Source organism: Oncorhynchus kisutch, linkage group LG16 (assembly GCF_002021735.2).
Source record: "Oncorhynchus kisutch isolate 150728-3 linkage group LG16, Okis_V2, whole genome shotgun sequence".
Lineage (NCBI taxonomy): Eukaryota > Metazoa > Chordata > Actinopteri > Salmoniformes > Salmonidae > Oncorhynchus > Oncorhynchus kisutch.
The window spans coordinates 32,748,836-32,773,943 of record NC_034189.2 but is presented as its reverse complement, the minus strand read 5'-3'; the positions used below and the strand labels follow the sequence as shown (position 1 = coordinate 32,773,943).

Here is a 25,108-nt window from a genome sequence, read left to right as displayed (position 1 = left end):
TTCAAGGCATGGTTCACATCAGGCAATGCTTCATGTAAATAGCAAACTCAAATTTTGTGAGTGTTTTTTATAGGGCAGGGCAGCTCTAACCAACGTCTCCAATCTCGTATCATTGATTGAACTCCAGGTTAGCTGAGTCCTGACTCCAATTAGCTTTTGGAGAAGCTTTTCCAACCCTCACTGTGAATGTTTACATGATGTATTCAATATAGACAAGAAAAATACAATAATTAGCATGTTATTAGTTTATGCATACAGTTTGTCTATTGTTGTGACTTAGATGAAGATCAGATCAAATTTTATGAGCAAGTCCTGCAGAAATCCAGGTAATTCCTTAGGTTTCACATACTTTTTCTTGCCATTTTAAATATCTCATCAAAGAAAACCACAGTGAGCTCTTGATTATAGTGTTTGTTGACCCCTGTAATTGCACTTGACTGCCTGACTCTACCAGGAGACCAGTGTGGGGATGACAGTTACATTCCAGCAAGGCAGAGGAGGGTCAGAGGTCGTCGACAAACCTATGTTTAGCATCCATCAGCTCGTGGAGTGAGGCACAGTGGCACTGATGCTTAACTCACTCACAGCTCATTTATGAAATCAGTGTAATCTTTTAGAGCTTCACCAATGTTGCTTTATCTTGGCCAGGCCGCAATTGTAAATGAGAACTTGTTCTCAACTTGCCTACCTGGTTAAATAAAGGTAAAATAAATAAAAATAAATAAAAAATGTTGATTGAGTCGGACTTTGGTCTTATTTGAAGATGTGGACGTATGTGACTGCAGAGTCAACTCCGACATCTTGAGTGCTGCTGAGGCTGCATCTGAGGTGTTTAGTGCTTTGTCAGTGAACACAGTATTTGTTTGTGTGTAGTCTCTCTTGGTCACCTGCAACTGCTCTATAAGCACTGTGTCACTTAGTGCAACATCAGTCCCTTCGAGAACCTAAACCTTTGAACTTGAAAACACTCGGGCTGAACTGAATTCTTGGTGATAAATGTTTTCTGTTCACGGTTGTTTCTCTTTCCAAGCCGGCTTTATCTCCCATTCCATCTCCTCTTATGTCTCCCAGCGACACCACAACTTTCATTGATGTACAGGGTTGGCACTCCAGCGTCCAATAAAAGTGCTTCAGCGGGCGATAATACAAGTGAGAGCTTCGGCAATGAGGACCACAGACTCACACTTTTGTCTTGTTAATGTGTGTGATGCTTCGCAAATAATATTTACTATACGGGGCACCTATGAAATTGCATTGTCATAAAATGTACTTTTAAATAAATGGTTTAAAAATAAAAAAATATTTCACCTTTATTTAAACAGGTAAGCTAGTTGAGAACGAGTTCTCATTTACAAAAACCGGCCAAGATAAAGCAAAGCAGTGCGACACAAACAACAACACAGAGTTACACATGGAATAAACAAGCATACAGGTAGTCATCTAAACTTCTCTGGCAGGATTATATGAAGCAGGAGGAGGAGGATGAGCTGGGGGAAGATGACAGGAGGGAGAAAGAGGTTTGTGTGGTGCCCAATAGAGCTGATGTTCACAGAGGGAGAGGTAATGGATCTTCTGTGATATAACACCAGCTCTCCCATTTGAGTTTTGTTTTATTTTACTACATTTTCTTTTGCCAGAGCAGTGGTGTTATTAAAGAGGGTTTTTTTATAAAATAGTTTTGAAATGTATTTTTTATCTGGCTAATTTAGTACTGACCACTAGCAAAAAAAAGAATTGTGTTAATGTATTTTTTGGTGTGTGCGTTTACAGTATGTGTGTAGGCAAGTGTGGGCTCCAAGGCTTAGTTGGGGCTGACTACTGTAAAAAATCAATACCTAAATGCAAACTTGATTTAGGGCTAAAATCCCCTCTCCACTCATGCCATATTTTTACTTTAAGGCCAATTGGGTGATGGGTGATTTTCCATACAGCAGGTCTATGATATGCCTTTAGGCTCCATTAGGCTCCATTTGTTTATTTGAGATATGTTGGGTTGCTATAAGAGTCCCCATGAAGGCCATCTCCTCTATAAACACCCATACTTCAGACACGGTCACTCCACAATACCATCAGAAGCCTCATTTTCTCAGGGTTCAAATCTCTGGGAGCATTTTTAACCAGCTGAAGGTGTGACGGCTAGGGAATGTATACAGTACATGCTGTATAGTACTTTCTCATCGCTAATATATCTATTTCACTCCTTTCACCAGCCAGGAATTTCCTACAACTACATATACATGGCTCAACACTAAAGGTTTGTACTTGACGTGATCTGTAGTTTCAAACCTCTTGCTCGCTTTGCATATGCAGTGCTTACGTTTTGGCCTAAAAAATACTGTCACCAACTCTATTAGAACATAAATGGCAAAAAACTAGAAGAAAATGACTTGTACAAGCAATGAAAATGATCGGTGAATATTCAAATAAAATATGGAAAGGAGCCTGAACTACAGTGCCTTGGCTTTTTCCAATTTTGTTGCCTTTCAACCTGGAATTAAAATTGATTTTTGGGAGGTAATGTATCATGTGATTTACACAACATGCCTACCACTTTGAAGATGCAAAATATGTTTTATTGTGAAGCAAACAAGAAATAAGACATAAAAGAAAAGAATAACAAGAAAAAAAAACATAAACTTGAGCGTGCGTAACTATTAACCTCTGTGGGGTAGGGGGCAGTATTTTGACATCCAGATGAAGAGCGTGCCTAAAGTAAACTACCTGTTACTCAGGCCCAGAAGATTGGATATGCATATTATTGGCAGATTTAGATGTAAAACACTCTAATTTCTAAAACTGTTAAAATTGTGTCTGTGAGTATGACAGAACAGATATGGCAGGTGAAACCCAGAGGACAAAGCAACTCTCCCCCTCCAAAAAAATCTGTTTACCACTGTTTTCAATGACTAGTACTATAATTATGAGCCCAAGTTCTCCCAGATGGCAGTTCCTAGGGCTTCCACTAGATGTAAACAGTTTTAGAAAGAGTTTCAGGCCGGTTTTTGGAAAAATGACCCAGAAATGGTAGTTTTTCTAGGTGGCTCCCATTTTGGCTGTAGTGTTTCCAAGTGTGTGGAGGAAAGCGCGTTCTTTGTTAGTTATCTCCAGTAATATTCTCTGTCTTAAATTGTATCATTTATTTGCGTATTAGGATACCTAAGGTTTGATTATAAACGTTGTTTGACTGGGATTATTTTTGTATGCATTTTGATGGAGAGAAACTGAGTGGATTATTGACTGAAGTGCACCAGCTAAACAGAGTTTTTATGGATATAAATTAGGACATTATCGAACAAAAGCACCATTTGTGATGTAACTGGGACCTTGTGGAGTGCCAACAGAAGATCGTCAAAGGTAAGGGATTTTTTATATCGCTATTTCTGACTTTTGTGTCGCACCTGCCTGGTTGAAATATGATTTTCATGTGTTTGTATGCGGGGTGCTGTCCTCAGGTAATTGCATGGTTTGCTTTCGCCATAAAACCTTTTGGAAATCTGACAAAACGGCTGGATTAACAAGAAGTTAAGCTTTATTTTGATGTATAACACATGTTTTTAAGAATGTTATATATTTAAATTAAGTATTTTTGAATGTTGGCCAGGCGGGACGCTAACATCCCACGTACCAGTAAAAAGCTAACCTTCCAAAGTCAATACTTTGTAGAGCCACCTTTTGCAGCAATTATAGCTGCAAGACTCTTGGGGTATGTCTGTATGAGCTCGGCAGATCTAGCCACTGGGATTTTTGCCCATTCTTCAAGGCAAATCTGTTCTAGCTCCTTCAAGTAGGCTAGGTTCTGCTGGTGTACAGCAATCTTTAATTCATACCACAGATTCTCAACTGGATTGAGGTCTGGGCTTTGACTAGGCCATTTCAAGACATTTAAAAGTTTTCCCTTAATAAATCCTGTTGAGGCTAGGGGGCAGCATTTTCACTTTTGGATGAAAGGCATGCCCAGAGTTAGCGGCCTCCTACTCGTTCCCAGATGGGAACATATGCATAGTATTATTACCGGTGGATAGGAAACACTCTGACGTTTCTAAAACTGTTTGAATTATGTCTGTGAGTATAACAGAACTCATATGGCAGACAAAAACCTGAGACAAATCCAATCAGGAAGAGGGAAATCTGAGGTTTGTAGTTTCATTTAAGTGATTGCCTACCCAATATGCTATGTCTATTGGGCCAGATTGCAGTTCCCAAGGCTTCCAGCAGATGTCAACAGTCTTTATAAAGTTTTTTGAGGCTTCTATTGTGGAAGAGTGTTGAATAAGAGCTGTTTCAACAAGTGGACTAGGCTGTGGCCATTCAGTTGTTTACTGCGCGCTCATGCCAAAATGGCGGCTATTTCTTTGGGTTCTGAGCGCCGTTCTCAGATAATTCTTTTTCCGTAAATAAAATAAAAAAATCTGACACAGCGGTTGCATAGAGGATCTTTAATTCTGTGAATAACAGTTGCATCTTTTATTAATGTTTATTGTGAGTATTTCTGCAAAATCACTGGATGTTTTGGAATCAAATCATTACTGCACGTAACGTGCCAATGTAAACTGAGATATTTATGATATATATGCACATTACCGAACAAAACACACAATACAAGTACAACATGATGTCCTATGTGTGTCATCTGCTAGAGATAATCAAAGGTTAGTGGTTAATTTTATCTATATTTATGCTTTTCTGACTGTGAAATATCACTCTGTGTGTTTTTGAATTTGGTGGTCATCTAACATAAATATATGTTGTGTTTTTGCTGTAAAACATTAAACAAATCGGACACGATGTTTATCTTTCATTTGCTGTATTGGACTTGTTAATGTGTGAAAGTAAAATATTTCTAAATAATATTTTTTTCAGCTGAATGGGAGGGGGTGTTCACTTTAGGGAACTCCTTGTGCCCCCCTAGCCCCAACAGGACCGCCCGAGTGTTGCTTTAGCAGTATGCTTAGGGTCATTGTCCTGCTGGAAGGTGAACCTCCGTCCCAGTCTCAAATCTCTGGAAGACTGAAACAGGTTTCCCACAAAAATGTCCCTGTATTTAGTGCCATCCATCATTACTTAAATTCTGACCAGTTTCCCAGTCCCTGCCGATGAAAAACATCCCCATGGCATGATGCTGTCACCACCGTGCTTCACTGGATGGTATTCTCAGGGTGATGAGAGGTATTGGCTTTATGCCAGTCATAGTTTTTTTCTTGATGGCCAAAAAGCTACATTTTCATCTCATCTGACCAGAGTACCTTCGTCCACATATTTGGGGAGTCTCCCACATGCCTTTTGGTGAACACCAAATGTGTTTGCTTATATTTTCCTTTAAGCAATGGCTTTTTTTCTGGCCAATCTTCCAAAAAACCCAGCTCTGTGGAGTGTACGATCTCCGCTGTGGAGCTCCTTCAGGGTTAACTGTTATGTCTGCAATCCCCTTAACGGGATAAGTGTTATCAGCAACCGCTGAATAGCATAGCGCTACATTCAATTAATATTACAAAAAATATTTATATTCATGAAATCACAAGTGCAATATAGGAAAACACAGCTTAGCCTTTTGTTAATCCACCTGTCGTGTCAGATTTTGAAAATATGCTTTACAGCGAAAGCAATCCAAGCGTTTGTGTAAGTTTATCGATCGCACGACAAAACATTATGTACACTTAGCATTCAGTAGCTTGGTCACGAAAATCAGAAAAGCAATCAAATTAATCGGTTACCTTTTGATCTTCGGATGTTTTCTCACGAGACTCCCACAAGAACAAATTATTTTTATATAAAAAAATACCTCTGTTTGCTTGGCGCATTATGTTCAGAAATCCACAGGAAAAAGCGGTCACGACAACGCAGACAAATTCCAAATATTTTCCATAATGTCCACAGAAATATGTCAAACGTTTTTTATAATCAATCCTCGGGTTGTTTTTAAAATATATAATCGATAATATATCAACAGCAAATGTCTTTATCAGTAGGAGAGGGATAAGCAATGGATAGAACACACTGAAGTTTCTAAAACTGTTTGAATGATGTCTGTGAGTATAACAGAACTCATATGGCAGACAAAAACCTGAGACAAATCCAATCAGGAAGAGGGAAATCTGGGGTTTGTAGTTTCATTTAAGTGATTGCCTATCCAATATGCTATGTCTATTGGGCCAGATTGCACTTCCCAAGGCTTCCAGCAGATGTCAACAGTCTTTATAAAGTTTTTTGAGGCTTCTATTGTGGAAGAGTGTTGAATAAGAGCTGTTTCAACAAGTGGACTAGGCTGTGGCCATTCAGTTGTTTACTGCGCGGTCATGCGGGCGAGCCGGGCCTTCTTTTTCCTCTGTAATGAATACACTATTGTCTGGTTGGAATATTATTGAAGGATTGATTGTAAACATCGTTTGACATGTTTCTACAAACTGCTATGGAAATCTTTTGACTTTTCGTCTGGATTTTGCAATCGCGCATTGTGCCTTTGGAATAGTGAACTAAACGCGCGAACAAAATGGAATTATTTGGACATAAATATGAACGTAATCAAACCAAACAAACATTACTTGTAGAAGTGGGAGTCCTGCGAGTGCATTCCGACGAAGATCAGCAAAGGTAAGTGAAGATTTATAATGCTATTTATGACTTTTGTGGACTCCACAACTTAGTGGGTGGCTTGCTTATGGCTTGCTTATGGCTGGCTTGCTCTTGCTTTTGCTGAACGCTGTTCTCAGATTGAATATTGTGCTTTTGCCATAAAGCTTTTTTGAAATATGACACAGCGGTTGCATTTAGAACAAGTTTCTTACATTTTTTACATAGAATTAATCTTTCATCAAAGTTTATGTTATTATGTTATTATGTTATCTGATGTGGCTCTCTGCAATTTCTCCGGATGTTTTGGAGGCATTTCTGACTATGGCGCCAATGTAAACAGAGGTTTTTGGACATAAATATGAACATGATTGAACAGAAAATACATGTATTGTGTAATATTGAGTCTTGGGAGTGTCATCTGATGAAGATCGTCAAAGGTTAGTGATTCATTTTATCTAGATTTCTGCTTTTTGTGACACCTCTCTGGTTGGAAAATGGCTGAATGCTTTCTGTGACTTACTGCTGACCTAACATAATGATATGTTCTGCTTTCGCCGAAAAGCCTTTTTGAAATGGGACAATGTGGTTGGATTAATGAGATGTGTATCTTTAAAATGGTGTAAAATACTTGTATGGTTGAGGAATTAAAATTATGAGATTTCTGTTGTTTTGAATTTGGCGCCCTGCACTTTCACTGGCTGTTGGCGAGCTGAGACTCTAGCGTCCCGTTATCTTTTGGGGATGAGTAGCAGGCAGTTGAATTTGGGCATGCATTTCATCCGGATGTGAAAATACTGCCCCATGTCACCATGAAGTTAATGGATATTTGTGAATGGTTAATAATCTGTTTTGATTTAGATGTGCGTGGTATTTTTATTTGGATTTAGTGAGTTTTTCATGGTTTAGAAAGGATGCTGTACACAAAGGAAGTTTCTATTGTCAGAGTTTTAGTTGCACACGTAAATTCTCATGTACTAAAAAATCCAATGTAAACCTGATACACAAAATGTTTGAAATAATGTTTGAGGTATATGAAAACAAATACTCACTTAATAGGGCTAACTGACCTCTGTTCTGACTTCCTGGTGAGACGTGATCATCCTCATTGGGCTATGTAAACACTAATGATTTGAAGAAGTTTGTAATTTATCTATATTCCTACGTGTGATTCGGACCACGAGAAGGACAGAGAGAGAGCCCTGCCCCTGAATGAGGGACACCTGTCTCTAGTCTATTTTAGCATTAACTCAAGCCAAGGGATACAATCATTTCCTTATTGAGTTATCAAGAGTTGTAATTCTAATTTGATTCAGGGAATAAAAGTTTTTTTCTCTGGTAAATGTATGAAAATGTCACACTTTTCTCTGGTTCTTACTTCAGTGCTCAATAAGATTTTGGATGACAGCAAACTTCAGATATTGTTTCAAATCCTCTGGCTGGAGGAACAAAGTTATCTCTGAAGTTTTGTCACACATGATATACAGACAGAGTTCACCATTTTGGAGCCTGCATCACAGCATGCCTGTTTGCAAAGCCTCCCTTTCTCCCCTTTTCCACTCTGCTCTCTGCTTTTCTCTCTACCTTCTCATTGATATTTCTATGTATGTCTCGCTCTACCCCATAACTTGTTATTTTCCCACTTCCCATCAACACCTCACTTTTCCACAATTTTTTATTTCGTTTTTTTCCACTATCTTCTCCTTGGTTCTCCCCTCTCTATCTCTTAATTGTCTCTCTCTCTCTTAATTGTCTCTCTCTCTCTCTCACTCATCACCCCTCCGTAGTCCCCTGGAGCTCAACACTCCCCCTGCCTACAGCCCAGAGATAGCTATTCAATTAGCCCACGCTAGATTAAAACCTCTTAAAGCTAGGGGGCAGAATTTTCACTTTTGGTAAAATAGCCTGCCCAATTTCAACTTCCTGCTACTCATGCCAAGAATATAAGATATGCATATTATTCATAGATTTTGATAGAAAACACCCTTGAAGTTGCTAAAACGGTTTGAATCATGTCTGTGAGTATAACAGAACTTATGTAGCAGGCAAAACCCAGAGAACTAACTGTTCAGATTTTTTTGCTTCTTATGCTTTCGCCGAAAAGCATTTAAAAAATCTGACATGTTTGCTGGATTCACAACGAGTGTAGCTTTAATTGAGTATCTTACTTGTGTGATTTAATGAAAGTTTGAATTTTATAGCATTTTATTTTAATCTGGCGCTCTGAATTGCCCCTGGCAATTGGCCAGTTGAGACGCTAGCGTCTCCCATATCCATAAGAAGTTAAGGCAGGGTGGACCAGCCATGGCTGTTTGGGCTCGCAATCATAGGACAAACTTGCCAAAGTAGAGCACCCCAATATCATCATGTCAATAGCTTCACGGAAAACAACAAAAAAGTGACTATTGGATTATGGAATAGAAGCCACAAGGTGATTGAAAGAGTATAGTGAGGCAGTTTGACCTAATGAGTCCAACCGTAAGGCCGACGCGCTTTGGACTTCCAACCCCTTTTAAACATTGTGTGTTTGAGCTGCAGACATCTGTATTGTTACTTAGATTGTAATTTCCTCAAGTAAAAGTAAAAGTAGCCCTCGTAAGAAACTAGAGAAAAAAGTATCCGATCAGAAAACTACTTAAGTAATTTTTTAAAAACCTAATGGTAAACTGTGACAACAAAAAAAGAACAAGAACTTAGTGCAATTGATTTGACATTAATTTATTCTTTCACTTTTAAAACTCCAAGCCAGTGAAGGGGGAGTAGGTGGGGGGGTCGGGTAATTGTTTCATGATGATCATACCATGAATTATTTAGCTATTTGATTTAGAATTGTAGGACCCCTTTAAGTATCAAAATAAAATATTTGAAATTGATTTGATAAATTTATGCATTTGGCATTTACTACTATAGCCCATAGAAACACATTGAATAGCACATTCATAAATGGCAAAAAGACAGTCAAAAATCATCTTAATTATTAAGGAATAAGGTTTTTGAGTGGCTGTCATATATGTAAGAGATATAAGAAAGGTGTTATATCTATCTTAAACTGACAGATTTTAATGCAGATTTTAGATGCACGTGAGGATGCGTCAATAGACTCACACACCTGTGGATCCGAGGAAGAGTAGCGGCTCTGCAGTGGTGTAACGTACTTAACTTTCATTAAATCACACATGTAAGATAGTAAATTAAAGCTACACTCGTTGCGAATCCAGCCAACATGTGAGATTTTAAAAAGGCTTTTCGGCAAAAGCATAAGAAGCTATTATCTGATGATAGCACCGCAGTAAACAAAGAGGGTATCATATTTTAACCCTGCAGGCGCTACAGAAAACGCAGAAATAAAATATAAAACATGCCTTACCTTTGATGAGCTTCTTTTGGTGGCACTCCAATATGTCCCATAAACATCACAATTGGTCCTTTTGTTCGATTAATTCCGTCCATATATATCCAAATGTCCATTTATTTGGCGCGTTTGATCCAGAAAAAAACTGCTTCCAAATTGCGCAGCGTCACTACAAAATATTTCAAATGTTGCCTGTAAACTTTGCCAAAACATTTCAAACTACTTTAGTAATACAACTTTTGGTATTTTTAAACGTTAATAATCAATCAAATTGAAGACGGATCTATCTGTGTTCAATACAGGAAGACAACAAACCAAGCTACTTTTCAAGTCTTGCGCATCTCTCAACAGTGTTACGCAGTTCCTAGATGGACATACAGTGCCTTGCGAAAGTATTCGGCCCCCTTGAACTTGACGCCCTTTTGCCACATTTCAGGCTTCAAACATAAAGATATAAAACTGTATTTTTTTTGTGAAGAATCAACAACAAGTGGGATACAATCATGAAGTGGAACGACATTTATTGGATATTTAAAACTTTTTTAACAAATCAAAAACGGAAAAATTGGGCGTACAAAATTATTCAGCCCCCTTAAGTTAATACTTTGTAGCGCCACCTTTTGCTGCGATTACAGCTGTAAGTCGCTTGGGGTATGTCTCTATCAGTTTTGCACATCGAGAGACTGAATTTTTTTCCCATTCCTCCTTGCAAAACAGCTCGAGCTCAGTGAGGTTGGATGGAGAGCATTTGTGAACAGCAGTTTTCAGTTCTTTCCACAGATTCTCGATTGGATTCAGGTCTGGACTTTGACTTGGCCATTCTAACACCTGGATATGTTTATTTTTTAACCATTCCATTGTAGATTTTGCTTTATGTTTTGGATCATTGTCTTGTTGGAAGACAAATCTCAATCCCAGTCTCAGGTCTTTTGCAGACTCCATCAGGTTTTCTTCCAGAATGGTGCTGTATTTGGCTCCATCCATCTTCCCATCAATTTGAACCATCTTCCCTGTCCCTGCTGAAGAAAAGCAGGCCCAAACCATGATGCTGCCACCACCATGTTTGACAGTGGGGATGATGTGTTCAGGATGATGAGCTGTGTTGCTTTTACGCCAAACATAACGTTTTGCATTGTTGCCAAAAAGTTCAATTTTGGTTTCATCTGACCAGAGCACCTTCTTTCACATGTTTGGTGTGTCTCCCAGGTGGCTTGTGGCAAACTTTAAACAACACTTTTTATGGATATCTTTAAGAAATGGCTTTCTTCTTGCCACTCTTCCATAAAGGCCAGATTTGTGCAATATACGACTGATTGTTGTCCTATGGACAGAGTCTCCCACCTCAGCTGTAGATCTCTGCAGTTCATCCAGAGTGATCATGGGCCTCTTGGCTGCATCTCTGATCAGTCTTCTCCTTGTATGAGCTGAAAGTTTAGAGGGACGGCCAGGTCTTGGTAGATTTGCAGTGGTCTGATACTCCTTCCATTTCAATATTATCGCTTGCACAGTGCTCCTTGGTATGTTTAAAGCTTGGGAAATCTTTTTTATCCAAATCCGGCTTTAAACGTCTTCACAACAGTATCTCGGACCTGCCTGGTGTGTTCCTTGTTCTTCATGATGCTCTTTGCGCTTTTAACGGACCTCTGAGACTATCACAGTGCAGGTGCATTTATACGGAGACTTGATTACACAGAGGTTGATAGTATTTATCATCAGTAGTCATTTAGGTCAACATTGGATCATTCAGAGATCCTCACTGAACTTCTGGAGAGAGTTTGCTGCACTGAAAGTAAAGGTGCTGAATAATTTTTAATTCAGTTTTTGATTTGTTAAAAAAGTTTGAAATATCCAATAAATGTCTTTCCACTTCATGATTGTGTCCCACTTATTGTTGATTCTTCACAAAAAAATACAGTTTTATATCTGTATGTTTGAAGCCTGAAATGTGGCAAAAGGTTGCAAAGTTCAAGGGGGCCGAATACTTTCGCAATGCACTGTACTTCTTCATTGCACAAAGGAATAACCTCAACCAAATTCCAAAGACTGGTGACATCCAGTGGAAGCGGTAGGATCTGAAAACAAGTTTCTTAAGAAATATTGTTTCCTAATGAGAACAAAAAAAAAAATCTGAACGGTTAGTCCTCGGGGTTTTGCCTGCTACATAAGTTCTGTTATACTCACAGACATGATTCAAACAGTTTTAGAAACTTCATAGGGTTTTCTATCCAAATCTACTAATAATATGCATATCTTATATTCCTGGCATGAGTAGCAGGAAGTTGAAAAATGGCACGCTATTTATCCAAAAGTGAAAATGCTGCCCCCTATACCCTAAGAAGTTAAGTTTTTGTATTATAAATGACTATTTATATTTTTGACAACTTTTAGTTCACTAAATTACTTTTCCCTGACATTTTGAATGCTTAGCAGGACAGTAAAATGGTTAAATTAACACACTTATCAAGAATTTTACTGGGTGACTTTCACTTTTAATTGAGTCATATTCTATTAAGTTAGCTTTAATTTTACTGAAGTATGACAATTGGGTACTTTTTCTGCCACTGCGGCTCCGTTAGCAGCAGCTACTGCGATCCTAATATACAGTGCATTCGGAAAGTATTCAGACCCCTTTTTCCACATTGTGTTACATTACAGCCTTTTTGTAAAATGTATCAAATAGATTTTTTTCTCCTCAATCTACCCACAATACCCCATAATGACAAAGCAAAACCATGTTTTTAGAAATGTATGCAAATGTATTTTTAAACAAAAAAAACGTAAATATTAAATTTACATAAGTATTCCGACTCTTTCCTCTGCACTTTTTTGGAGCACTGTTGGCAGTGATTATAGCCTGCAGTTTTCTTGGGTATGATGCTACAAGCTTGGTACACCTGTTCAGGTTGGATGGGGAAGGTTGATACACAGCTATTTTCAGGTCTCTGCAGGGATGTTCGATTGGGGTCAAGACAGGGCTCTGGCTGGGCCACTCAAGGACATTCAGAGACTTGTCCTGAAGCCTCTCCTGCTTTGTCTTGGCTGTGTGCTTAGGGTTGTTGCCCTGTTGGAAGGTGAACTGTCACCCCAGTTTGAGGTCTTAAGTGTTCTGGAGCAGGTTTTCATCAAGGATCTCTCTGTACATTTCTCTGTTCATCTTTCCCCTCAATCCTTACTAGTCTTCCAGTCCCTGCCGCTGAAAAACATCCCCACAGCATGATGCTGCCATCACCATGCTTCACCGTAGGGATGGTGCTAGGTTTTCTCCAGATGTGGCGCTTGGCATTCAGGCCAAAGAGTTCAATCTTGGTTTCATCAGACCAGATAATATTGTTTTTCATGGTCTGCGAGTCTTTAGGTGCCTTTTGGCAAATTCCAAGTGGGCTGTCAAATGCCTTTTACTGAGGAGTGGCCACTCTACCACTCTGGCTGATTGGTGGAGTGCTGTAGAGATGGTTGTCCTTCTGGAAGATGATCAGGATGCACCTGAACTCAATTTTGAGTCTCATATATATATTTTATCAAGTATCCTATTGAAATATTCAATGCCATAGTCTGGTTTCTACACCAGAAGTTAATGGTTATCTGTAGGAAGAATGTATATGGTGGATGTAATTAAGCTTGGCATGTATTGAATAAAGGAAAGGCAATCACATGGTTGCAGTCACTGGTAAGGGTGGAAAGATGTGGGTTAGGGATGAATAGGGGCCGAGGTTAGGTTAGGTCACATTAAGGGAAAAGGAACAGTTTATTGCCCACATCACATAACTTCCTGTCTAGCAGTGTAATGGTTAGAAGGAAGGAGGATGCTGCACCCAAATTGGGATATGCTACCACCGGTGGAAACATGTCTTTGTCTTATGCAGCTGTATGACCCAGTGGGTGAATAAACTTGGTTTGAGCTTTACTATGAGTCTGTGAGTTTTTTACTCTGTTCATTTAGAACCAAACAGTACTTAGGCCTTCTATTCACCTTTATTGTTGGGTGTATTTCTGTTGTTAGGTGTTCTCATGTTTTACTAAGGTCGATGAAAAAAGTTAACAAAAACAGAATAGCATGATATCATAGAACAAAAAGTGTCTCAATTGAAAATGTGAAAGTTTTTAATGCTAAATTCAATGTTTTGCAGTCAAAAAGTGATGGTGTTCCTTGGATTCCTTTGATGTCCATGTGGCGGTTGCCGATTGACTGTGTGGCTCTTTAAATATGTATTTATGGAGAGGTAGCGATATCAATAGAGTCCTTAAAGCCTTAATGCTTGGTTTTCCTAGTGCAAGACAGGCTATTGAATCATTTAGTGTGTTTTGAGAGATACTTTTGAGCATCATTGTCTTTCTTCTTATTATTCTATTATGTCGAGTTGGCATTGAAGCCAGTCGTTGGATTTGGTTTCCATGGAGACATCACTCCGTCTGGTTGGTGCTGAAACGATACACAGTGGATGAATAATAATAAGATGAGTGAAAAAAGCTACTCATTGCTGAAATACCCAGAAGAACACAAATATATTTGGAATTGTAGAATTTGTCTACATTAGGAGTACATTTATGACTTGGGGAAGTTTGTCCAAAGTAGATTTTAAATGTAATGATTTTAATTTGTGCTCTAGGCAGGGCAGTGGAGGCTCGTCAGAGGAGGAAGTGGAGAACCGTCCTCCTCAGTGAATTTCATAAACATTGAAAAAGTTATCCTTTTTAGATAAACCTATACCAAATATATTTACATGTCACCAAATAATTGATTAAAAAACACTGGTTTGCAGTGGTCTACAGTAGCCTCAACAGCACTCTGTAGGGTAGTACCAAGGTGTAGCCGGAGGACAGCTAGCTTCCATCCTAATCTTGGTACATTGACATCAATACAAAACCTAGGAGGCTCATGGTGTTCACCCCCTTCCATAGACTTACACAGTAATTATGACAACTTCAGTAGGACGTCCTACAACGTATCAGGGCGCTTGCAGCATGAACTGACATACTGTATCAAAGGATCAGATAATGAATCTAATACTGAAAGCATAAGCTACAGCTAGCTAGCACTGCAGTGCATAAAATGTGTTGAGAAGTTGACTCAAAGAAAAAACATAATTGAACAGTTTTCAACAAATGAATTTCTTCAAAAAAGGAGAAGCAATATAGAGAGAAATATTTCATTTTTTTCTCACTTTCAATTTCACTTACTTAGCTAGGAAATGCAAATGGCTAGTTAAGTTACTAAAACTTCCGCTAAAACCGAGTGATGTTATGTTAGCTAGCTGGCTGGCTATGACTTTCCAACACAACCCTGGAACTCTTCCAAGTCAAGGTCAGCTTTTGGTTTTATTAATTGACTGCCACCGGGGCTGTCACATTACGGCATAATTGTAGTGGGTTTACGAACACATTAGTTCTATTAGCTATGTTGACGAGGAGGTTAATTTAGCTGATATGGCGACAACAATGTAGGCTGTGTGTAGCGGTTATGACATGGTTTGGCTTGGAAAGTTTTTTTTGCCTGGTCACATCCAGTTGATGTGTTGTTCATTGAAGTCCACAAACGAAGGGAAAAGGTGTGAGGAGGTGAGTGCATAAAGGCTAGAAAGAATATATGCATGATCAGGGGTGTATTAATTCTGCCGATTCTGTTGAAAAACGTTCTTCAACGGAAGCAAACGAAACTGAGATAACAAATACCTCCAAAAAATGTTTTGAAACTGTTTAACTAATGATTACACCCTAGATAAGCTAGATGCATGCAAGTATATGCAAGGCGCTAGTGAATATGTCACTGTCTGCCCATGTGTCATTTTCTGTCATTTCAAAAATCTCTCGACCTGTGTGCACCTACAATGTAAACTTTCATTCATAGGCTAGTTTGTAACAACCTCATGATGGGTATAGGGAAAGTTGAAAGTCATGTAGGAGCCTAAATCTGTCAATTTTACATTGAACTGGGTGAATGGAATATGAATGACAGTCATCCAACATGCTGTAATAGAAGGCCATGATCATTAAAACAAATATTACTGCCTCATTATAAATGTCACTGACCACCACTGAGGCAGGGTAAAGTTATTGTTTCGCTGTCATTGGTTCTGTCTTATGGATAGAATGAGAAATGTATGATTTTGCAAGTAAAAAATGAATTTACAAAAGCTTTGAAACTAGAGTAAAAAATTGTCCTTTGGTGGTGAATGTCTAATTCTGATAAGAGATTGTAAGAGATGGTTGTGCAAGACACCATAAAGGTTGATCTACATGTGGCACAAACTTAATCTCGATGTCATTTGAAAATATATTTTGTCCTCTAAAACAAGTAATACATTTCATTTTGCAAGATGTAAATAATGAAATGTATAACTCATTTTAGAGCACACAATCAAATCAAATCAAATCAAATGTATTTATATAGCCCTGATATCTCAAAGTGCTGTACAGAAACCCAGCCTAAAACCCCAAACAGCAAGCAATGCAGGTGTAGAAGCACGGTGGCTAGGAAAAACTCCCTAGAAAGGCCAATACCTAGGAAGAAACCTAGAGAGGAACCAGGCTATGTGGGGTGGCCAGTCCTCTTCTGGCTGTGCCGGGTGGAGATTATAACAGAACATGGCCAAGATGTTCAAATGTTCATAAATGACCAGCATGGTCGAATAATAATAAGGCAGAACAGTTGAAACTGGAGCAGCAGCACAGTCAGGTGGAAGTTGAAACTGGAGCAGCAGCATGGCCAGGTGGACTGGGGACAGCAAGGAGTCATCATGTCAGGTAGTCCTGGGGCATGGTCCTAGGGCTCAGGTCCTCCGAGAGAGAGAAAGAAAGAGAGAAGGAGAGAATTAGAGAATGCACACTTAGATTCACACAGGACACCGATTAGGACAAGAGAAGTACTCCAGATATAACAAACTGACCCCAGCCCCCCGACACATAAACTACTGCAGCATAAATACTGGAGGCTGAGACAGGAGGGGTCAGGAGACACTGTGGCCCCGTCCGAGGACACCCCCGGACAGGGCCAAACAGGAAGGATATAACCCCACCCACTTTGCCAAAGCACAGCCCCCACACCACTAGAGGGATATCTTCAACCACCAACTTACCATCCTGAGACAAGGCTGAGTATAGCCCACAAAGATCTCCGCCACGGCACAACCCAAGGGGGGGGCACCAACCCAGACAGGATGACCACAACAGTGAATCAACCCACTCAGGTGACGCACCCCCTCCAGGGACGGCATGAGAGAGCCCCAGCAAGCCAGTGACTCAGCCCCTGTAATAGGGTTAGAGGCAGAGAATCCCAGTGGAAAGAGGGGAACCGGCCAGGCAGAGACAGCAAGGGCGGTTCGTTGCTCCAGAGCCTTTCCGTTCACCTTCCCACTCCTGGGCCAGACTACACTCAATCATATGACCCACTGAAGAGATGAGTCTTCAGTAAAGACTTAAAGGTTGAGACCGAGTTTGCGTCTCTGACATGGGTAGGCAGACCGTTCCATAAAAATGGAGCTCTATAGGAGACAATGAGGTTTTAAACACACATACACACACACACCTATTACACCCCCCCCCCACTCCCCAACCCAGAATGCACGCACACACACACATTTTCTCTTCTGATATACCCTGAGTAATTTTCATGCTGTTTCTGATTTCTGTTTATCAGCAGCACTCCAACCATTCATTACAAGAGCTCCTTCAGTCCCTTACAGGGCCCGCGAGACTGCTTATCACACACGACACCACTTGATTGGCTTAATTCAAACCTATTAACCAACAAATGTGTGTGTGTGTGGGGGGGAAGCTGTCAGTTGAGTTCAGTAGACCCCCTTCCCAAAAATCTTTGAATTATTTATTTGTTTCTTACTTTTCAATCACCTCCAGTCACCCGAGCTCTGAGCTTTATGAGAGGAGTTGATTGGTGATTAATTCCTTCTCCAGATAAGATAATGTGATTATTCTGGGGGTGTAAATGTGTTTTTATTGGCGCAATACTCTAGACACATGAATAATGGGTTTTGAATAAAGTAATATAAAATAAAAAGTATTTAGACCATAGCAGACAATATTTTGGGGAAATTAAGGCATAGATACATTTTTTACAATTTACTTAACTCGGCCCAATTTGATATGCACCAGATGCATTCTTGTAGTGTAGAACTGACCAAATGTGTGCATGTGGATCCATAATCATTCTAGTTAACCCGTGCTTGAATCACCAATGTTTGTTTTTTGTCTCCATTTTCAGATGTCATTGAGAAGCGTTTCTAAAATTTGCAGGCTTCATGGCTCTTCAGTGGTGGTAGGACTAAATATTCTTAAATTTCATTCTAAAGTGGACCGCCTGTCTGTACATTGGAGTTTTTGTTTTATTCATTGTGTTATGTTGAAAGCAGTTCCTTCCTTTTGACATGCGGACCATCTTTCAGTGAAATTGGAAGTGTAGAGTCTGTGCTGTAGTAGTATCGAGCAGGTACTTGGTGCTGTGTTTGCAACACTTTTTCAGGATTTTAAAAGGTGAGTGCTAAATATTCTGCCACTAAATTTGTCGAGTTTTTTCTCTCTCAGAATAACAAGTTGGTAAAAGTCAGCTCCAGTTTAGTTCAGAATCTTGGCGAATCTGGATCGTGCACTGTTTATATGAGGTCAGTGTGACATTTACATCACCCTCAAGTGGTCACACACGTGACCCATTTCAGGAAACTAGGCATATGTCGCAAGTCACGACTTCAGAAGGAGAGCCATTTGTTTTTTTTTGTTTTTTTTATCAAAATGCATTTTTTTTGCAGAAATGCCTTCTTGAACATGTTAACTTTCATGTGCCTTAAATATGAATAAAGTTGTTACCGTCCCCCAAATATGAATAAAGTTGTTACCGGACGCTACCGTCCCACCTGGCAAATTCCAGGAAAATTGCAGAGCACCAAGTTCAAAACAGAAATATCATAATAAAAATTCAAAAAACATAATGGTGTTATAAATCGGCTTAAAGAATAACTTCTTGTTAATCCAACTGTTGTGTCAGATTTCAAAAAGGCTTTTACGGTGAAAGTGTACCATGCGATTATCTTGTATCTGTATTGCTAGTACTCTATGGGATGGGATTATTGTTACTTGTTTCGCTAGATAGCTAACGTTAACGTTGCATGTCTAAAGAAAAGACAAAGTTAAAGCTTGCTGTTAGCTAGCAAATGTTAGCTGAGGTTCGATTGCTGGTTTGCTACCTAACATTAACTTACGTGTATGAACTGTGTGTAACATAAGTGATGTTTTCTCAGAATGCCATTTCACATTGCTAGTTAGCTACTGCCCAGTCTGTCTTTACACATCTCAGTGAAAGGTGTTAACCTACCTCTCATATATACAGTTGAAGTCGGATGTTTACATACACCTTAGCCAACTACATTTAAGTGATTGTACATTTAATCAAGGCTCCCTTTATTATTTAGTTTTATAACTAAAATGCTTGACTGTATTTAAAGTTTTATGACGGTCGTACATATCTTGCAGGAACTCTCTCTCCCACTCTGCAGAAATGGAAGTTAAAAATCCCTTTGTTTACAACAGAGAGAGATTTTCAGTACGATAACATCAAAAGTTGGCACATTGAAACAATATTTCTAATGTAAGTAATGTGGTAAATGGTTTGTGGACTCTAAACAATCATGTCAAATAAGTTGTTCTTTTGTGATATAATTAAGGGCAGTTTAACCAAATAATAGTAACTATACTATATGAAATGGCATCATGTTCTTTGCAATGTAATATGAAAGGGCTGCAGTGAGGTCTTGAGCATGTTTTGACGTGGGTGCATAAGTTTGTTTTGATATGCAGTTGGGTAAACGGTTAACAGCACAAATGTTTTGCATGTTTATCCATTTAATGTTTCAGAACAAGTTATCCTGATTATTGATTAACGTCCCAGTATACGTCCCAGTTATCGGATTTATATTTAAATGTTGTGGAACTTATATGATTAAATATGAGACTATTTGTGAGAAGATGAATTGTGATTTTAGCCATGTAAATTATAATCGTTTTTTCATTTTTTTATTTTATTTTTAATTTCACCTTTATTTAACCAGGTAGGCTAGTTGAGAACAAGTTCTCATTTGCAACTGCGACCTGGGTGTGGGTATAAAAGTTATACCCACACCCATGTAAGAACAGACATTATGTCGGCGTCAGGGAACGCTCCCTAAATCCAGAGTACATAAAGCCCTCGTGACAAAATTCACATCAGACCAGTACACGGACGGGAAGCCACACGTGTAAAATGGTTAGACTTCACGTTAGACCAGCATGACCGACAGCGTGAGCTGAAAGGTATTGAAACTTTCAACAGAGAAGAAGAAAATCACACCAGACGAAGCAGGCGGACAGTGTTGAACCGGAAGTTATGAATGGCTAGACTCTACCAGACCAGTATACTTGCAACACGAGCTGAATATGTCACAAATGGTCAGGAACTCTCAACGAGTGAAGAAGATAAAGAAAACACATTCACAGTCTGCAGCTGTATATGCAAAATAGTCCTGTGAACCCGACCGAAGACGAGAAAAGAAGTTACCTATCAAACGACCATTGGTAGAACTCTGGAAGGTCTATTCTAACAGATCATCCGAGACCGACCTACTACAACTACAAAGGACATGTTGACCTCTGGTGGACAACTAGAAACTTACACAACCAGAGACTTTCTGTCGAATGACTCCCTGTTTACGAATCAAGTGATTTCACCAGAGAGAGAAGACAAAGACATCTAAGCGTAAATACAGTGGGGTAAAAAAGTATTTAGTCAGCCACTAATTGTGCAAGTTCTCCCACTTAAAAGGATGAGAGAGGCCTGTAATTTTCATCATAGGTACACTTCAAGTATAACAGACAAAATTAGAAAAAATATCCAGACAATCTAATTGTAGGATTTTTAATTAATTTATTTGCAAATTATGGTGGAAAATAAGTATTTGGTCAATAACAAAAGTTTCTCAATACTTTGTTATATACCCTTTGTTGGCAATGACAGAGGTCAAACATTTTCTGTAAGTCTTCACAAGGTTTTCACACACTGTTGCTGGTATTTTGGCCCATTCCTCCATGCAGATCTCCTCTAGATTAGTGATGTTTTGGGGCTGTTGCTGGGCAACACGGACTTTCAACTCCCTCCAAAGATTTTCTATGGGGTTGAGATCTGGAGACTGGCTAGGCCACACCAGGACCTTGAAATGCTTCTTACGAAGCCACTCCTTCGTTGCCCGGGCGGTGTGTTTGGGATCATTGTCATGCTGAAAGACCCAGCCACGTTTCATCTTCAATGCCCTTGCTGATGGAAGGAGGTTTTTACTCAAAATCTCACAATACATGGCCCCATTCAATCTTTCCTTTACACGGATCAGTCGTCCTGGTCCCTTTGCAGATAAACACCCCAAAAGCATGATGTTTCCACCCCCATGCTTCAGAGTAGGTATGGTGTTCTTTGGAAGCAACTCAGCATTCTATGTCCTCCAAACACGACTAGTTGAGTTTTTACCACAAAGTAAAAAATATTTTGGTTTCATCTGACCATATGACATTCTCCAAATCTTCTTCTGAATCATCCAAATGCTCTCTAGCAAACTTCAGACGGGTCTGGACATGTACTGGCTTAAGCAGGGGGACACGTCTGGCACTGCAGGATTTGAGTCCCTGGCGGCGTATTGTGTCTGATGGTAGGCTTTGTTACTTTGGTCCCAGCTCTCTGCAGGTCATTCATTAGGTCCACCCGTGTGGTTCTGGGATTTTTGCTTACCGTTCTTGAGATCTTGCGTGGAGCCTTCAGATCGAGGGAGATTATCAGTGGTCTTGTATGTCTCCATTTCCTAATAGTTGCTCCCACAGTTGATTTCTTCAAACCAAGCTGCTTACCTATTGCAGATTCAGTCTTCCCAGCCTGGTGCAGGTCTACCATTTTGTTTCTGGTGTCCTTTGACAGCTCTTTGGTCTTGGCCATAGTGGAGTTTGGAGTGTGACTGTTTGAGCTTGTGGACAGGTGTCTTTTATACTGATAACAAGTTCAAACAGGTGCCATTAATACAGGTAACGAGTGGAGGATAGAGGAGACTCTTGAAAAATAAGTTACAGGTCTGTGAGAGCCAGAAATCTTGCTTGTTTGTAGGTGACCAAATACTCATTTTCCACCATAATTTGCAAATAAATTCATAAAAAATCCTACAATGTGACTTTCTGGATTTTTTTTCTCATTTTGTCTGTCATAGTTGAAGTGTACCTATGATGAAAATTACAGGTATCTCTCATCTTTTTAAGTTGGAGAACTTGCACCATTGGTGGCTGACTAAATACATTTTTGCCACACTGTATATACATTGCAATTATTTTCGAATGAGCGGTTGTTCATGTGCAAAGTATTTACATTTCCATGAGCATATTATTCAAATGTATGTACGATAGTTGAATTCCTTTGTCTCTCCTCATCCCACTTTTTTCCCCCACCCCTTTCATTGTGTGACAAGCCATCATATCTGGTTAGTCCACTAGGGACTTTTCATTGCATTATGTTAGTAATCAACATATAATCTATCCCGTGTGTGTGTTTATGTAATTCTGTGTGATTATTTAGTTAGTAAATACAAATTTAAGCCAATTTGTTTATTGCAGATTCATCATTTAGACTAGGGTTCGTGCGGATTTGAAGTCAACAACATTTAGAATGAGACTAATATGTGGTATATAAAGTATGACTTTTATGATAACGATATATTCTTGAGTTAATACGGGAAACGGTCATTCATTAAACAAACTTTTCCCGTGGTGCCCCAAGATTGCTAATGAGTTAATTGTTACCAGATTAATTTAATCACAGAATAATTAAACATAGTTAATTTATTTGATAAATTAACCGTCATCACATTAATGATAGTCATGTCACGACAAGATGAAACATTTATTCAACATCTACAGAGTTGGGGAAACACATGTGGACCTTAGTTGTGATAACTGCAGTGGCCAAAACAAGAACAAGTTTGTGCTCTGGTATTTTGCCTGGTGGACCATGCACAAGCTCCACCACAGTCTGGACCTTCACTTCCTGATCACAGGCCACACCAAGTTTGCTGGTGCTTCGGGCTCATCAATCAGCTCTTCAGAAAGACCAGAGTGAACGCTTTGTCTGAGATTGCTGGTGTTGTGAAGGACAGCACTGTGACAGGGTCAACATCCCACAGCTGGTAGGACTGGAGGATGGTATGGTGCTGGTGGAAAGCTATGGCTTGCAACAACACCTGACTCCGTACTTCAGGCCGCTACCACAGATCAAGCAGTACCAGCACTTCACTTGAATATCATTTGCATTGCATTGTATGAGGTTATTCTTCTTATGTCAACTTTGGAGGTGAATTGATGCTGTGCAAGGTTGTAATGTCTTCTAAAAATGTTGAGTTATTTCCTGTTTTACAGCTTCGATGCTCTCGAGTCTGGTGTTGTTGTCGCCAAGGAGCGTTCGGACTCAGTAGGGACCAGGTTTCAGCTGCTGTGCAAATCTGACATCCTTCCTCCCATAGATGGTCTGCCTGTACAAGAACTACCTGAACTGGACACAGCTAGACAAACTTATATTTTTGAGAAGATCAGGGAGTTTTGCGATGAAGAGTCTATGGACATCACATGCCCTTCATCAAAGTCAAGGGCAGGACAGAAACAGAATCTCCGAATATAGATTCCTTTGTTCATGCATGGTTCGGATGGACCAGTCATCAGCACAATCTGCAGTGCCTCTATTCAAATTACTCTCTCCTAACACACACAGTATTTTACTGGGGGACTTTTACTTAAGGCATTTTCTATTAAGGTATCTCTACTTTTACTCAAGTATGACAATTTAATACTTTTTCCAACACTTTTTCCACCACTGGATAGCATTTATTTCATATGGCCCATCAATTTAGACAAGTGTGTCTTGGTAAGTGTCATCTAATATTTATAAAATATTTTTTATCTGGATACTTTCTGTTTACCTGGTGAAGCGGGTGGGGCAGGCCTAAGAGGATGTGAACAAAGCTGAAAGGGTTTAAGAAGAGCTCTCCAGTAGCTACCAAAACATTCAAAGACCCTTTCCTCAAAAGTGAGTTTACAAGTTTATCAACTTTCAAAGCAGAATTACTTTCCCATTGTTCCTCAAATATGCAGTGTATGATATACCGTTTTGTAGCTCTGAGTCTCTGCTTTTATCCAATGTTAAAAACACAATTTCAAATGTTGCTACATAAGACCAATTTGAGCCGGCCAGTCTCATATTCACACACACACACATATGGTAGTAAGTGGTGGTTGGTATTGGCTTGTTGCAGCACTTTTGGTTCGGGATTTGAAAAGTTGAATGTTTGAATGATTTTGCCACAAAATTTGTCCTCTGTTTCTTCTCTCTCAGACGAAGTTGGAAAATGATGGCTCCAGTTAAGTTCAGAATCCTGTTCACAATCAGAGTGATCTCTTTGACCACCCCTTGTAAATGCTTTTGTACCCTGCTGCCGGAGCGCCAAGTCTAGGACCAAAAGACTCCTTAACAGACATAAGACGGGTGAACAATTAATCAAATGGCCACCCGGACTATTTACATTGACACCCCCCTCTATTTTTACACTGCTTCTACTCGCTGTTTATTATCTATGCATAGTCACTTCACGAATGACCTCGAATAACCTGCACCCCTGCACATTGACTCGGTACCGGTACCCCCTGTATATAGCCTCGTTATTGCAATGTAATTTTCTTCTGTTAGTTCTTCATTTACATCATCATTACATCATTTATTTACTTTACTTCGTAAATATTTTCTTAACTCTATTTCTTAAACTTAAGTTGCAACTCTTCTGTAATACTATAGGGCATAGACACAACAAAATTGTACATGCAACCTCTACATAAGCCAAAGAAAAACTGTTATTTGTTCAATGCACTGTGGTGAATAGCCACTTGTTTGACCAGTTACCATTGTGTGAAGTGTTTCTCTATTTTACAAGCGGATATAGATTTCACTGTGATCTGAGAAGATACAATAACTGTTATTCCCCACTTACTCTGCAATTTAGTGTAATTTGAGAAATTGCGCCTAAAGTGAAAAAGCAAATGTGAATAGGTGTGTGTGAGTGTGTGTGTGTGCACTGCATTCAACCTGTGGGACTAACAAAGATGTGGTAAACACATACAGTACATGGACCAATTGACCAG

The 25,108-nt window shown here is 39.4% G+C and overlaps 1 pseudogene; it reads left to right on the top strand.

Moving 5' to 3' along the window:
* LOC109906768 (piggyBac transposable element-derived protein 4-like) overlaps positions 1-24,338 on the top strand; it is a 79,356-nt pseudogene extending 55,018 nt beyond the window's left edge.
* The last annotated feature ends 770 nt before the right edge of the window (positions 24,339-25,108 follow it).